Source organism: Panthera uncia, assembly GCF_023721935.1.
Source record: "Panthera uncia isolate 11264 chromosome D3 unlocalized genomic scaffold, Puncia_PCG_1.0 HiC_scaffold_8, whole genome shotgun sequence".
Taxonomy (NCBI): domain Eukaryota; kingdom Metazoa; phylum Chordata; class Mammalia; order Carnivora; family Felidae; genus Panthera; species Panthera uncia.
The window spans coordinates 8,966,416-8,982,750 of record NW_026057586.1 but is presented as its reverse complement, the minus strand read 5'-3'; the positions used below and the strand labels follow the sequence as shown (position 1 = coordinate 8,982,750).

General features: G+C 34.4%; 1 protein-coding gene across 1 annotated transcript in view; it reads left to right on the top strand.

The window, feature by feature from the left end:
* CCDC102B (coiled-coil domain containing 102B) overlaps positions 1-16,335 on the top strand; it is a 161,497-nt gene that overhangs the window by 38,811 nt on the left and 106,351 nt on the right.

The window sequence follows — 16,335 nt, the reverse complement described above, 5'->3', positions numbered from 1 at the left end:
ATGCCGGGTGCTCAGATGTGTCTATAGAGGAGGCGGATAGTTGGATGCTATCCAGAATTGGAGTTTTCTAGGCAAGCACGGTTGAGAGAATGCCATTCTAGCTGAGAGGCATTTGCTAATAATGGAGCTCAGAAAAGGGAGGGCAGTGTCGATAGGAAGTAGATGACACACAGTTAGAAGGCAATAGGATAAGTTAGTAGGAGGTTCAAATTTGGTCAAAGAAGAGAGTCGTGGGGACAATAGAAGGTAATCAGAGAGGTGCTTAACATTGAAATGGGAAGAAATGTTAGTATGGTAAAGCATCTAGGGTATAGAACCAGCATGGGTGGGTGAGGTAAAACCATCAGAATTAATAGGAACTGAGAGAGGAGATTATTGTAAGGACACCGCATGTGAAAATATTTTGGACGTTAAGTTAGGTTTTTGTCCCTGAAAACATTCCATCCCTCACGTACCTTAATAGTACAACAGCTGGTTTTACTAGATGCATTTTATTATTAATGTTTCTGAATTTATTTCAATGTGGAAAACATTCCTGTTATAAAAATACATGGGAAAACATGATATTTCATATATGGCTCTTGCAATGGTATAAAGATAGATATCCACAAGTGGACACTAACTTTAATTTCCCATTCCCATGCTGAGACTCTTATTTTGTTAGTGATTTCATCCACTTACCTTCTTGCTATATTTTAACGTGTCCATCACCACCTATAGTTATCTACTTAAACAAATTTAACTGAAGTAGAGTTGGCATATAATATTAAATTAGTTTCAGGTGCACAACATACTGAGTCAATGATTCTATACCTTATGAAATGCTCGCCATGCTACGTGTATTACAGTATTAATTGACAATATCCTCTGTGCTGTCCTTGCTATTTTTTTAAATTTTTTAAATGTTTTATTTATTTTTGAGACAGAGAGAGACAGAGCATGAGCAGGGGAGGGGCAGAGAGAGGAGGAGGCACAGAATCCGAAGTGGGCTCCAGGCTCTGAGCTGTCAGCACAGAGCCCGACACGGGGCTCGAACTCACGGAGTGTGAGATCATGACCTGAGCTGAAGTCAGACTCTTAACCGACTGAGCCACCCAGGCGCCCCTGTCCTTGCTATTTTTAATGATGTTTTCTCGGTCTTACAATCTGTACTAGAGAAGAATCTTTGGGGAAAGATAAGAAATAGGCAGAATTTTTCACATCTAACAAATTATAAGCCCATAATTTTTCTAGATTTGTATTATTTTGCCAAAGTTTTAGATAAAAATGAAATTATATTTATTAATGATATTCAGAAACCATGAATCAATGATATTTTTCTTGGGCTTTAGTTCATAGTAGAAGCGATATGTTTAGCAACTACATATATTTTAGTATTTAGCAATTATGTTTGTCTAAAAGCCCATGCTGTCTAAACAGCTTCAAATAAATGGTGTTTCTTTTAAACTTAGATGAGAATGTTGAACAGCCATATCCAATGTTTTGTATGATGTTGGTTTACTTTGATGTGACTAATACAGCATCTCTTGCGTATATGACCATGTGGCAGAGAATGAAAATGTCCTGTTCATTTGTATTTGAATGGTAGCCATGTTTCTTTGGCGTATATTTCCATTATCAATAGGATGCATTTTTCCAAACATATATTTGTGAATGATGTTATTAGAAATCATCCTAATTTGAAGCACAGATAGGAAGCCTCTGTAAGATAGAGACAGAAATTTTGTGAGAACCCACTGGATATATTTTTGAAAAAATCAAAGCATAGCTTTCTGTTTCTATAAAATTCTCTATGAAAAAGAAAAGCCCTTACATTTTTTGGATGTTCTAAAGTAGAGCTGTCCAATAGAAATATAATCCAAGCAACATTTGCAATTTAGTTACATTTAAAAAGTTAAAAATTAAATGTGATACTGATTTTAGTAATATATTTTACTTAACCCACATCTTTAAAATATTACCATTCTAAAATGTAATCAATATAAAATTAATGAGCTGGTCTACATTTTTATTTTCCACCTGTGCCTCATTTCGACTTCTAGTACATCTCAGTTCAGACTACTCTCAAGATTTCACCAGCACCATCTGCCTTGTGACTATCCTACTGGACAGCACAGGCTATACTACTCCAGAATATAAATCATTACAGAGTACTCTCATAGCAAGTGTAGATCATGTTTAAGGCATTGCATTTATCTTCTTTTGGACGTGAAGATAGGTGTTTGAGTGAACTTCCTATGGAACAGATTTACCCCAGGTTTTCTAATTCTGAACCCAGTGTTCTCTGAGCTCCGTTCTACCATTCTGATGATGTCCTGTTGATGTATTTAAGTTCTACTGATACTGAGAGGTGTGTAAAATAGGGTGACCATTGGAGATTACTGGCACCAATATGTTCTCCTCTCGTTATAATTTAAGAAAATCTAATTGGTTGAAAAGCAGGCAATAATGAAAATGATGAAACCCAATTCTAGGATTCCACACATTTCTTAGTTTTTTATTTTTAATTTTGTTTTTTTGTTTTTTCTTTTCTTCTTTTCTTTCTTTTATAAATTAAACAAAAGATCCAAATCTGGTAGAGCAGAGAAACAGAAAAAGTAAAATAAGAGTTTCGGAGGAAGATTTAAAACTGTGGCTTTATATGGATTATTTGAGAAAGGATTGAAAGGAAATATTTATATGACTAAGAGGGTAAATAAAAACAAGCAAGTTTTCAGAAATGTATCTTTTTAATCTGGTCTTCAGCCTTCTGCAGTTCTCTTTGCACATGTCTTACATTTTCTATTTTAGGGACTGGAAAGCCAGATATTTTGAGAAATGTAAACACGAGCTGTTCACTTCCTGTTGTTTTGACATTTTTAATCCAATCCCTTGTCTTTGCTAAGGAAATAAAACACTATACCTACAATGCAAACAGATGAAACCTCATTTCAGATCAATTAGCAATTTGTTACGAACTCTGCTATATAGTGAAATTGCTTTTCTCTTTAGTGTTATCTTCTCTTATGTCAAAGACAAAACCCTGAAATATCAACACTTAAAAAGCTGATTGTACACTCTATGTCCAGAGTACAAAGACATTTTTGCTAATATAGAGAATGTATAAAGAGGAAAAAATTTTCACTAGCATGAATAGTAGCTGAACTTCAAATAAAAATCTAACATTTATGCTTTGTAATATTTCATGTCTTTTCTTAAGATAAATGAAATTTTCCCAGTGAAATCAAGATTTCGGATCTCATTATTATAAGTAACTTAGGTATTATACAACCACCAGATTTGTTTTTCTGGAGAAAGTATTTTCCTCCAAATAATATATCTGAAAGCTGATAACTTGTTTTATTTTACATGAAAATTTGAAAGGATTAGAACAAAATATATGGTTGCTATTATTTTAATCTTAGGAGAGTCCATAGAAATATAACAAGGCTATAAATCTAATGCTAGTAACTAAGATAAGAAGTCAACATTTTGTCTAAACATCAACACATTATTAACTGCTGTTCTGATAATTTGTATTCTGATAACATATTACTATTTCTCTTTTTGTTACATAGTATAAGAACGTTCAGTTTTGTGGGGTGCCTGGGTGGCTCAGTTGGTTGAGCATCCAACTTCAGCTTAGGTCATGATCTCACAGTTCATGAGTCCGAGCCCCGCGTCAGGCTCTGTGTTGACAGCTCGGAGCCTGGAGCCTGCTTCGGATTCTGTGTCTCCCTCTCTGCTCCTCCCTTATTCGCGCTCTGTCTCTGTCTCTCTCAAAAATGAATAAACATAAAAAAAATTTTTAATAAAAACAAAAAAGAATGTTCAGTTTTGACAATTCCAATATTCCTCCTTTGCTTTTTTGTATTATTTTACTTTAGTTTTTCTAAGTATTAGAATCTTCATGACCAAGAAAAATTAATTGATTTAATATATTTATACTACTGTAAGTGAATATAGTACTATAAATGACTATGTTTTAATTATATCCAAAATCAAGTTTACATATCCCTTTTGTACTTTTTCCATTTATGTCACAAGAGATACAATATACTTTCTGGAACCTCTGCTATTTCTACTCACAGGTAGACAGCCTTGTGATTTCAAAATAGATTAATCATGTACGAATCATGTTTTAAGAAAAAACATAATTATGAAACTTGGGTAGGTTCATATTCACTAATAATTTTATTTTCTCATCATCCTCGGCAATCACATTCATAAAGACTTATAATTCACGGACTAAATCTGACCTGCGGTAATTCGGAGTATTCAAGGACTTACATGGGCTCCTGCGGTATTGCACTTTGAACACATTGCCATGGGTGGGTGGAGGCAGCTGGTTTCCTGTCTAAAATATTTTTGAGAACTTTTAGAAAGTTCAGTTCATTCTCAGCCCAGAGTTCCTTCAGAAAAGAATAGTTTAACATGTGCAGATATTTATATTTGAAAGATTAATTAGGAATATGTGATTAAACTCCAAAAATTGGGTTAGTTTGTTTGTGTTATAGTTTATGCAATTCTGTTATACCCAGTTCCTCCAACATGTCCAAAATAACTTGTTTTGGTTCTTTCATAACAAAAATTTGGTTCCATTTTAAAATGTGAAAACATCTTGATAATTTGCTGCAAGGGAATCTTTGGAGAAAAAAAAAAATGATTTACACTTGAATTTCTGAGTCAGATTTCACATGTAATCACAATGTTAAGTTCCATGAGAGTAGATATTTAAATCCATTTATTTCCTATGTACCTCCAAACGCCTGGAACAGTGTCTGTGGCACATAGGAGAGATTCAGTAAATAGCTTTTGAAGGAATGCATGAATATTCAAAGCTCAAAAGTGAAAGAATGTTTATCCTTATGCTATGTTAGCAACATGCAGAAATGAGTAGTCATTATTATATACACATGCATATAATTTTAATAAAATTATTATCAAAATACACTGTTTTACATGCATTTGCTGGTTTTGCCTTTTATTTTGCCTTTGCCTTACACAAGTCGCTGAAATGATTTTAAAACCCTAATCCTAAATTGGCTGAAAACTGAAATAAATAAATAAATAAATAAATACAGTTTTAAACTACGATTTTTAAGTCAATTAAACAAAGAGATCATTAGACTGATGTCACTTTAGTGCTGTGGTGATCTTAGGACAGCCAATCACAGACAGACAGCTAGGCTTTCTATAAGTTCTAGCCAATCAAGAATTTCCTTACTTTGTTTCCGCCTTTTCTCTACAAAGACCTCTCCCTGAGCTCCTATGGGTGGAGAGCTCCTATCCACTTCTAGTTTGGCACTATTTAAATCAAGTTTTGTTCAGATCTTTAAAATGTTTAATATGTCCCAGTTTATCGTTTTAAGCTATGGTTACCACTGCTTGCTTTTGATCCCGTGATTGTGAGTTTGTATGACAATTTTTCAGTCAAATTTAGTGACAGGGAGGTTTGTGAGAGTGTTCATCTTTGAGTAGGGTGCATTATGTAAAGGGATGTTGGTTTAAAAAAAAACTAGTAGGACCAAAAATTTGGAAAGATCTAGGAAGCAATATTTTTCACATGGATTTTTTTTTTTTTTATCTTTACCTGCTTTTTCAACCAAGGAAGTTATTTGTGTACCTCAGCGAAGAACTTTCATAAATGGACATTTGCAGAAACACGCTCAGCAGGTGGTAAATCCCTGTTCAGATATCACTGTGTATCACACATATGACTTCCATCTGATTAAAACGAAAATGCAGCAACAATAAAAACCCAAAGTATTTTTTTTGCAATTCTTTTTTTAAAAATATTTAATGTTTATTTATTTTTGAGAGAGAGAGAGAGACAGAGCACAAGCAGGGGAGGGGCAGAGAGAGAGGGAGACACAGAATCCAAAGCAGGCTCTAGGCTCTGAGCTGTCAGCACAGAGCTCGACGTGGGGCTCCAACTCACTAACCATGAGATCTGAGCCAAAGCCAGATGCTTAACTGGCTGAGTCACCCAGGCGCACCATTGTTTTGCAATTCTACAATGCCATTAGAAAAAAAAGTTCCCAATCTACCTTAATCCAGAAAATAAAGTCTTTATTGTTAGTGTCCTAGACTGCATAGTTTTTGAATGCACCACCTGAATGCACCATATTCTCTGGGTATTGGTAAATTTAGTGATTTTTTTTTAAGAGAGACTCTATTTTGAAGAAATTTTTTTAATTATGAAGTCTAAATATAAAGCCATACAGAGCTTCCATGGAAAATTTCAAGAAGACTAGGGCGCCTGGGCGTCTCAGTCAGTTAAGTGTCTGACTTCAGCTCAGGTCATGATCTCACAGTTTGTGGGTTCGAGCCCCACGTCAGGCTCTGTGCTGACAGCTGAAGCCTGCTTCGTATTCTGTGTCTCCCCCTTCACCTGCTCCTCCCCAGCTCATACTCTGTCTCTCTCAAAAATATGTAAACATTAAAAAAAGAGAGAGAAAACTTCAAGAAAACCATTTCCTTGCTGTATTTATACAATGCAAACTTGAAGAAAGTAAGCGATTTAGGCAGGCAAACTCTTCTTTTTAAGAAAGGGCTTTGAAAGGGATAGCCAAGGTGATTAAGTGAGTGAAAGGCAGGATGCTTTCTGGAATGTCAGAACATGCGAGACAGCAGGGCTTACTTGGTGTTCCATGAATCATGAAGGACAGCAGGCTGACTCCCATATGTAAGGAGAAAAGCTAAGTTAAGAGAGTCAATGCCTGGAGGTTGAGGAGACATATAGTAGACTGACTTTGGATTTAATGCACTGAGTATGTTCACTTAAGTGAGAAGATGATTTGGTCACCAAATGTGGTTATCTTCTAAGTTATCCATATGGGAAATATAGAAGATGTTCCTACTGACACATAATGAGAGAACTCCCCTGAGGTATAAGCATAAATATACTTTGAGTGTTAGATTTTCATTATTGCACAGTCAGTGCTTAATGTTTTATTGTTAAACACTTTATTGTTGAAAGTAGGGGGACTGCAAGAGCTGTAAGTCATGGTTGAGTTTACAGAAAAGAAAATCAGCTTTTCATGTTTCCATTAGGAAGTTTCAGTATGTTAATGGGAAAATATATTTGAATAACTTTATTTAAAAGGATCCAAACTCTGCATTACATTAATATGTCAAGTCGTGTTTGTTCTACTTTTTGAAAAGTGTTAAGTTAAAATGCATTTTGTGACAAATTTAAATGTTAACCAAAGCATTTATTTCAGAAGAAATTTCCCTTTTAAGTCCTCTGAGCTTTATAATAATTTAGAATTGTGGCTCTATGTGATCCCTTGATTATGGAAGTTCTAATGCAGCAAAAAACAACTGTCATGTGGTGGTTCCATTTAAGTAATAGAAAAGCATTTAAAAAAACATAATAATGAGTTTGAGTAGCTGCTCCTTATGTTAGCATGTCATAAATTATGTCTTTTACATGTTTAGTATTAATTGAGAAGGTTGATATTTTGCATAAATCAAGAGGAAGAAAAAGAAACCAAGGATTTATTGAATATTTAAGAATTATCTATTTTTAAAATACAAAACATACGTATTTTAGTTCAAGTTGGAACTTCTACATTTTTTGTGGAAGAAATATTCCTGCCAAAGAGTGAATATATAGGAATAGAGTATTGACACCCAAAGGAAGTTGAATTATTTTGGTAATCCAAGACTAAAAGCTTGGCTCCAGTGGGAAGTGAGATCTCCAGGTGTCCAAGCACAGGAGACTTGGAGATGCCGAAATGGAAAGGCGAGGAAGGGAGCCCAGTAGGTAAGACTGATGTAAGGATTTTGAACTTAATCCTGAGAATAATGGGAAAACAAATTGAAGGGGTTTCAGCAAAGATTAAATAATCAAATGAAAAATATATCTCTGTAGTTGATGAGTGGCAAACAGTATTGGAAGGAAGGACTTTGGGGCTCCTGAAAGAGTGGGCTGTGTTTGCACGAAGGTAGCTGAGAAGGAGAAAAGTAAACATAGATGAAAAACCTCCCAAATGGTGAAATGAACAGGACTTGGTAATTGACTGGAAACAGGGGATGATGAAGAATGATCAGTAAGGGAAATCTAAAGTTTTGGCATACACAAACTGAGAGAATAGTGGTGACTTTGATTAATGAGGGAAAAAAATGGCGGAAAGCCAGTTAACCTTCCATAGAGTAAGAAATGTAAGAGCCTTCCCTAAACTCCCTGAAGCAGCAAAATTCACGCTATTTCCACATAAACACAAACACACACAGCAAATGCTCTTTTCACTTCCAACAGGCCTGAGGATTCCACATGAATAAAATAAGACTAATTTGTTAAGGCCCAATGGACATGCATAAACATAATTGCATACATATGCATTTTGGCAGTTGTAAACTCTATTTTAATTGAATGGTTCAATTAGTTTCCTCTAGATTCATTAATTGAGTATCTTCTATATTCTAGTTCCCTCTAGGTTCATTAATTGAGTATCTTCTTTATTCTAGACATTGGGAAAACAAAGATAAATAAAAGGCAAGTTGCAGAAGTTTGTGGAAGTTCATAGACTGATTGTGGAAATAGATGTATTAAAGTTACTATGCGATTTCATAAATCCAGAGCAAAATAATTAACCAGAGCATGGGGCCACAGATAAAAAAGGAATGAACTGACCAGGGAACTTAGTGTAGATCTGTTACTTTTCTCATTATTAGTCATTCTTTGTCTTTCCCTACCTTTACATGCACAAACAGCACAACACACACACACACACACACACACACACACACACACACACACTAGCAAATTGAACTCTATTTGGGTTTTCAAGTAGTTTCTACACAAACATCTTTTTATTGGCACAAGATCTATTCTTTTTATCTAGACCGCATAGCTCATATATAATAAGTGTAGGCTAAGAGTTGATGACAGGACCAGAGTAGAATAATAGAACAGCCTGCTTTTCATGTATGTGAGCCCTTTATTTGTGAATTGTGCATCCTATTTGGAGAGGAACCAAGGAAACGCCAGTTTGGATTGTTTATTTCAGTTTATCATTTCATCGTTCCCATGGCTTCAGATAATTTGGAAGTGGGATTGTTTACATTCCTAGAAATTCTTCTTTGTTTTATCTTTAAGTGTTTTGCTTTCTAAATCTTATTAATCTCACTTTTTCTTGAGTTCATTGTAGCAGATGATTTTATTACCCAAACAAGGGATAGAAAATAGAATAAATTGTTTAAAGAGCTGATTCTCATGATAACATCTTCTACCTTCACTAGTAATAAGAAATCTGTGAACATTGATTTTATACTCTTTATTTTTGTTTTAGCCACAAATTCATGATATGCAGAAAGGGAATCTTATGTAGTAAAAAAGAAGCATAAGAGAATATTTACCATTTACTGAATATCAACATTGTGCCCAGATCTTTTATGTACTGTAGCGAGCATGCTCCAAGCAAACTGATAGGTATTATCGCTCCATGTTTATTATCAAAACTAGTGGGGAAAAAGTTGACTTCTCCAAGGTCTCACACACGGTCACAGGTTACATCAAGTCCCTTTGCAGTGCACCCTTCTTCCTATCTTGTTCTCACTTTTCGGAGTAACAAAAGAAATTGCAGACATTTTCTTTGAGAGTTAGCTATTATAAAATCAGGAACAATGCCAACGGCAGCCGTAAATAGTAAAAAGATCAGTTTGCCTAACGTTACAGTATAACTAAATGGGAAAGAAAATGTTTTTGTATTCAAGTTAACTTCTGTTATGATTAACAATATGTGCTTGCCTGCCCTGTTACTTCACATTATGGTAGTGTATTCAAGCCAGAACAGTCCCGAGGTAATCAGAACACTTACTTATTCACTGTTAAAAAAAAACTTCAATTTTTTTTAACTTGTTGGGACAGTCTGCTGTTTTACAATGTTACATGTGTTTTTTTAGTTTCATTTTTTATTACTTTTATGAAATGCTTAAATTACATTTGATTATATTTGTCTGAGAACTCTTTTGACTTGCATTTGTATAGATTATCTTAAAGCATAGAAGAACTTTGAATATGGGTTTGTTTTTTAGATTTTAAGCAACAAAACTCAGTAGGAGACTTGGGACTCTGAGGTCAGATCTTTTATGCTGCCAAAGATTGTTAGAAATTTAAAAGTAGATCTGGCTTTCGTAAACATAATGAAGCAAGCGGAATTGAGCATTTGAATTCAGTCATCTTCCAAAATATCAAGTTACTTTCATTCTTCCATTTTCCATTTTAATTTAAGCTTTTGAACAGCAAAATAATTATCTTGATTTTGTTTTTGTCGGTGCGAAATTTTTGAAAATGGAAATATGTTCAAAGAAGGTGGAAGAAGTAGTTGGCTTTGTCCCCTGCCCCTCCCACTACAATTTGTGTTAATACTCGTTATCTTGAAGCAAGCTCAGGTAATCTTGGCTATCTGTTGAAATGAAACGTTTTTATAAATGCAAGAAAGATAACTGTGAATGGAGACATTATCAAGTATTTTTTGATCTGTGTGTGTGTGTGTGTGTGTGTGTGTGTGTGCGCGCATGTGTGTGTGTGTGTGTTTCAGGGAAACAGGACAATTGACTATTTTGTCATAAGACTTTTTAAGGGCTTTGCAAACCATTTGGGGAGACTCATGCCTTCACTTCCATTAAGGGGAGGTATACTTGATAATGAAATTCTGATAATCTGAACATAATCTTTCTAATGAGCATTAATTTCATATAACAAGGTAACATCTGGAGAATTTAATCTCAGTGATTGGATAACTAAAGTGTGAATCAACCAGAACATTATGTTATGTTTCTTTGCATTAAAGAGACATGATTTGGAGGGGGGGGACAAAAATTTTTAATTGTAAATTGTATGTACAGGTTTCATCAAGCTTTTTGTTGAAATTAAACCCAGTGGATTTATGGGGAGTTTTTTGTGTTTTATGCTCATTCAAAGTCTGCATGATAAAACTATTTCAGTACTGGGAATCATTTAGTGTAAGCAAGGTATTGTCCTTTCAGGGAACGTATTTCCTTTCAAGCAGAGCTGACTGATCTACAATTTGCTGACAACGTTGACCAGTCCTGTTATCATGTTCTTTTCCCCCTCGTGTGACCAAAAAATTCTTACTCGCACATTTCCTTGGCCGCAAGCAGAGGGACACGTTCCCTCTCCTATGCTGCCTCTGAGCTCTGTGCTTCCATTAAAATGCACGCTACTATATAGTGTGATAATATTCTCTTTATCATGTCTATTCTCCTGCCTCATCTGAAAGCTGCTTAATGGGTAGAAATCTGGGTAGATACAGTATTTGTAAAGATGGAGCCTGGCAACTGGCTGCTTTCGGATTGTCCCAATGTGGCTCAATGTGGATGGCTTCATGTAAAGTCAACAAACTGTAAACATATGCTGCTCAATGAATTTTTAAAAAGAACACACCCATGTGCCCACCCCCAGATCAAATAACAGAACCGTTAGCATTCTAGAAGCCTCCCTCATGTCTTCTCCCTGTCATTACCATTCTAGCCAAAGGTAAACGCTATCTCTAGACATAGGTAAGTCTCTGTCATAAGGAGTAGCGTTGCCTCTTTTTGAACTTGTGATCAACAGGATGATGCGAAAGGTATCATTTCATACCAGCTTCTTTCTCTTATTCTGTCTGTGAGCCGCATGTCTCACTAGTGCCAGTGCATCCATTTTTGTCGTCATATAGTTTCTATCACAAGACTATAATGAAGTTTATGTGTCCATTTTTAGTTTATGAAAATGGACAGATTTAGTTTTGAGCTATTTGGAAAAATGCTACCATGAAACTTCTTACGGCTAGTGGTTTTACATTGTAGTTTTAATTTGCATTCCCTTGATAACTAGGGACGTAAGGTAAGAATATTTCATTTGTTTAGTAACTATTTGAATATCACCTTTTACGAAGTACATTTAAAAATTTCTAGCATGGGAGCATCTGGGTGGCTCAGTCAGTTGAGTCTGGCTCTTGATTTCAGCCCAACTCATGATTTCATAGTTCGTGGGTTCAAACCCCATGTCAGGCTCTGCATTCTTAGTGCAGAGATTCTCTCTCCCTTTCTTGGGATTCTATCTCCCTTTCTCTGTGCCCCTCCCCTGCTGGCTCAGGCGCTGTCTCTCTCTCTCAACAAATAACCTTAAAAAAAACTTCTAGTATGATTAAAAAAGACATGTTAACTCTTTAAAATTTCTGATAATTCTTTATGCTTCCTACATATGAATCCTCGGTGGGTATACATGTGGCCGAGACCTCCCATGCAACTGTTTGCATTTTCATTCTGGTAACAATAGCTTCTCACAAACAGAAATTCTTACTTTTAATACAATTCAGTTGATAAACATTTACCCTAATGCTTGCCGTCCTATTTGATGACTACAAGGTAATGAGAGGTTTTTCTTAGCTAACTTTTATTAGGAGCCTTATTGTCTTATCGTAGAGATTTAGGTCAGTTCACTATTCGGAAGTGATCTTTTTATATGGTATGATATGGCAGTTCCATATGGATATGTGGTTGAGTAGCACCTTTTGTTGAAAAAAAGGCAAAATAATTTCACGTACTGAACTGTCGTAAATCAGGTACCACTGAGGTGTGGGTCTGTATTTGGAAATCTGTTCTCTTACATTAGTCTATTTCCCTCCTTCTGCCAAAACTTCATCGTCTTAATTACTGTAGCTTTATATTGTTTTCATATCCAGTTGAATAATTCCTCTTTTTTCTTCTTTAACATTTTCTTGGCATTTTTGGCTCTTGGCATTTACCATAAATGTTAGAATCAAGTTGTCAGTTTCCACAGAGTAAACTTTCTCAGGTTTTAGCTGGAATTACATTGAAGCTATAGGTCGATTTGGGTAAAAGTGACATCTTTATAGTCTTGAGCTTTCCAATCCATAACCATGATATATGCCTTCATTTACTTAGATATTCTTTAGTTTCTTTCAATAATGTATCGTAGTTTTTAGAACATGTTTACCCATCTCCTGTGATATCCCTAAGCTATTTTGTTATATTTAATGCTATTATAAAATGGTATTGTTATAAAACATTTTATATTTGATATGTATTTGTTTCTAGAACATATACATTCACCTGACTGTGTATATCCAGTAACCTTACTAACTTCACTTATTAGTTCTAATAGTTGGTGAATTGATTTGAATTTTGACTTATATACCCATGTTACAGGATAGTCTTATTTCTTCCTTTCTATTCTTATTTACTTTAATTTTCTTTTCACTAGCTGTACAATACTAAGAAATAATAGTATTAGCAGGTACTCCTTTCATATTTTTGATTTTGGGGGAAAAGCATCCAATAATTCACTATTAAGGATTGCTGTTTTAGGTTTTGCGGAGATAACTGTTATCATGTATTTTCCCTTCTGTATTAGATTTGCTATGTTTTTAAATCATAAGCTGGTGTTGAATTTTATCAAATGCATTTTATTTATATATTGAGATTTTTCTTCATTTTATTAGTATGGTTTATTAAATAAATTGCAATAATTGATAACCAAATGCTAAACCAAAGTTATATTTCTGGCATATATTCAACTTCTTTGTGATATATTAATTTTTTTTAATCACTACATTTTTCTTGCTGATGTTTTCGCTCATGTTTTTATATCCATGTTAGTGGGAGACATTTGTCATAAAGTTCTTGTCAGGTCTTAGTATTAGGGTTGTTTTGACTTCATGAAATTAGTTGGGCTGTGTTCACTCACTTTCTTTTACATAAAGTGTGGAAAATTGGTATCATTTCCAGATATGAAAATATTATCTTTACAAACTCTTTATAAATAATCTTTGCTAGATTCTAGAGACACTTTTCTCTTAAATACCTCTCATTCATTTAACTTTTATTCAACAACAAATATTTACTTAATGTTTACTTTACCCCCCACACTGTCCCAGCCCCTGGGGATGGAATGGTGAGCAAACACAAACAAGGTCCTTACTCGCACTGAGCTCACAGCTTAGTCAGTGGGAAATATAGAGAGTAATCAAATAATTTTAAAATAGGGACTAAACCATGTTAAACATTTTTGAAGAAAGGGGACCAGTCTTCAGAATTCACAGCAGGTGGAGGCTTATGGAGGCTTCCTGAGGAAGCTAACAGTCAGAAATAGATAGGCAACAAATTTACCTTCTCTTATTTGAATGGACATCTACCTCGTATGGCTGGAATGCTGTGAGTGAGGACAGTTGTCCACTGTGGTTTATTTTTCATGTTGTGTAGCAGATCTCCTAAAGTCAAGGAGCTTGGTAATCCAGAAGCAAAGTAATGTCCTTCACACTAAATGAAAATCTGGCACAAAAGCTGCATATCTAGGTCAAGAAAAGAAAACACCATAAATAAGCCTCACTGCGCTCTTAATACCAATGACTAAAATAAATACTTGCTGCTTTTCTTAAATTCAGTGCAGTGACTTTTCTTATCCTTTTTTCATTTGCAAATATATTAAAGTTTGCATTTTCTAGGTTGTATTTTATATACTTGTTTCTGTCTTTAATTTCATAAATATAATATTTATATTTAAATTAACTGCTATTACATTGGAAGCTAGCTAATGCAAAAGGAAGCCATGCCAAAATGCAGCAAGATAATGTTGCAAAGTTCTTTTAAAAAAATTTTTCTAGGGAAAAATCAGTAGTATTTAATTAGTAAATAAAACAAGTTACTTAAAATTTAGAACTACCAAAGAACATAATTATCTAGTGTAATTTTAAGTAAAAGTATTTTAAGTAAAAATAAAATAAGCTATCTAAAAATAATTCCAAAATCCCCTTAGGAGATAACTGTCAAAGAGTTGCAAGATTTGCATTATTCTATTTGGAACCTAGCAAATTTGGAGCTTTCACTAAATATGCTGTCAAGTTTCACTTTAAGCTAGTGACTTGTAAAACTGTAGACTTGGAGCCCATTCTAAATATCACAGGAATTGCTTTGGAAGTTTTCTAACAACAGTGGAGTTTTTTATTGTTTAGAACAGAAATTTTACATTTGCAAGTGCATTGACGTTTACCATATCAAATTGGTATTTTAGTTTGAAATAGGGAATTTTATTTTTTTATTTAAAAAGATTTTAAGGTTTATTCATTTTTGAGAGAGAGAGAGAGAGAGAGAGAGACATAGCATGAGCAGGGGAGTGGCAGAGAGAGAGGGAGACACAGAATCTGAAGCAGGCTCCAGGCTCTGAGCTGTCAGCACTGAGTCTGACGCGAGGCTTGAACCCAGGAACTGTAAGATCATGACCTGCACCAAAGTCGGATGCCCAACCGACTGAGCCCCCAGGTGCCCTGAAATAGGGAATTTTAAAGCTTTGATTTTTAATTATATTCCTGAAATATATTTCACTGAAAAAACAACAGCCAGAAAAATGGAAATATTGAAACGTGCACATCATCACTTGAATAATACAGAAGAGCCAGACTAAAGTGGTATTATAAATAGGTGGAAATCTTTTCTGTTAGGCCAGAGAGTCTGTGTAATCACAATTAATAAAAATTATTTATAATAATTAAATATTTACAACAGATTTTTGCTGAAGAATTTGTCTATCATACATATACACATTTTCATACATCTACATATTCCCTCAGAAGAAATAGAAAATAGGGAGGCATAGAGAGATAAATACAATAAAATATACCACTTGGATTATGGTGAAGAGTAAAAACACTGATACATGTTAAATGCTTAAGAAAATATTTGATAATTTCTCTCACTCTTTCTCTGTCTCCAGACGTCATTGTAGATGCTGAGCTGTTCAGTTTATGATCATTTGATTTGTAGAAACTATTCTTATCTTGAGAAAGATAAATATTACAAAATATATTAGTTGATAAGCACTTAAAAACAAGTTATCTTCAAATTAATTTTGATAAACTTCAAGATTTTAATGCCCTTTATGTGTTCAAAATATGCACTACTAAACTTAAATAAGGTGTTGTTTGCATGGACAGCCTTCCTCATACTACCGTACTTTGCATTCAAAAATGGGAAAGAAAAAAATCTAAATCATTGGTAGAGACTTCATTTTTCTGAAAGCAAAACATCTTGATTTAATTATAAAAACTCATTTTAATAAATAAATTTATCAGAAGTTCAAAATGTACAAATGAGCATGCCCAGTTTTACATATCGCACAAGAAAAATCGTACACATTGCATCAAATGTGCGTCTCATGTTGCAACCTTACATCTTTGGTAATTACACGTAGTCATGTGCTCTTGAGAAACATTTTAGGAAAGTGAATCTGCACACTATTCGCATTTTCTGATTTTAAATTTTTAAAGGCATTGTTGGATGCCAGTTTATATTTCCTGGTATTCTTTTTTTTTTTTTTTTCAACGT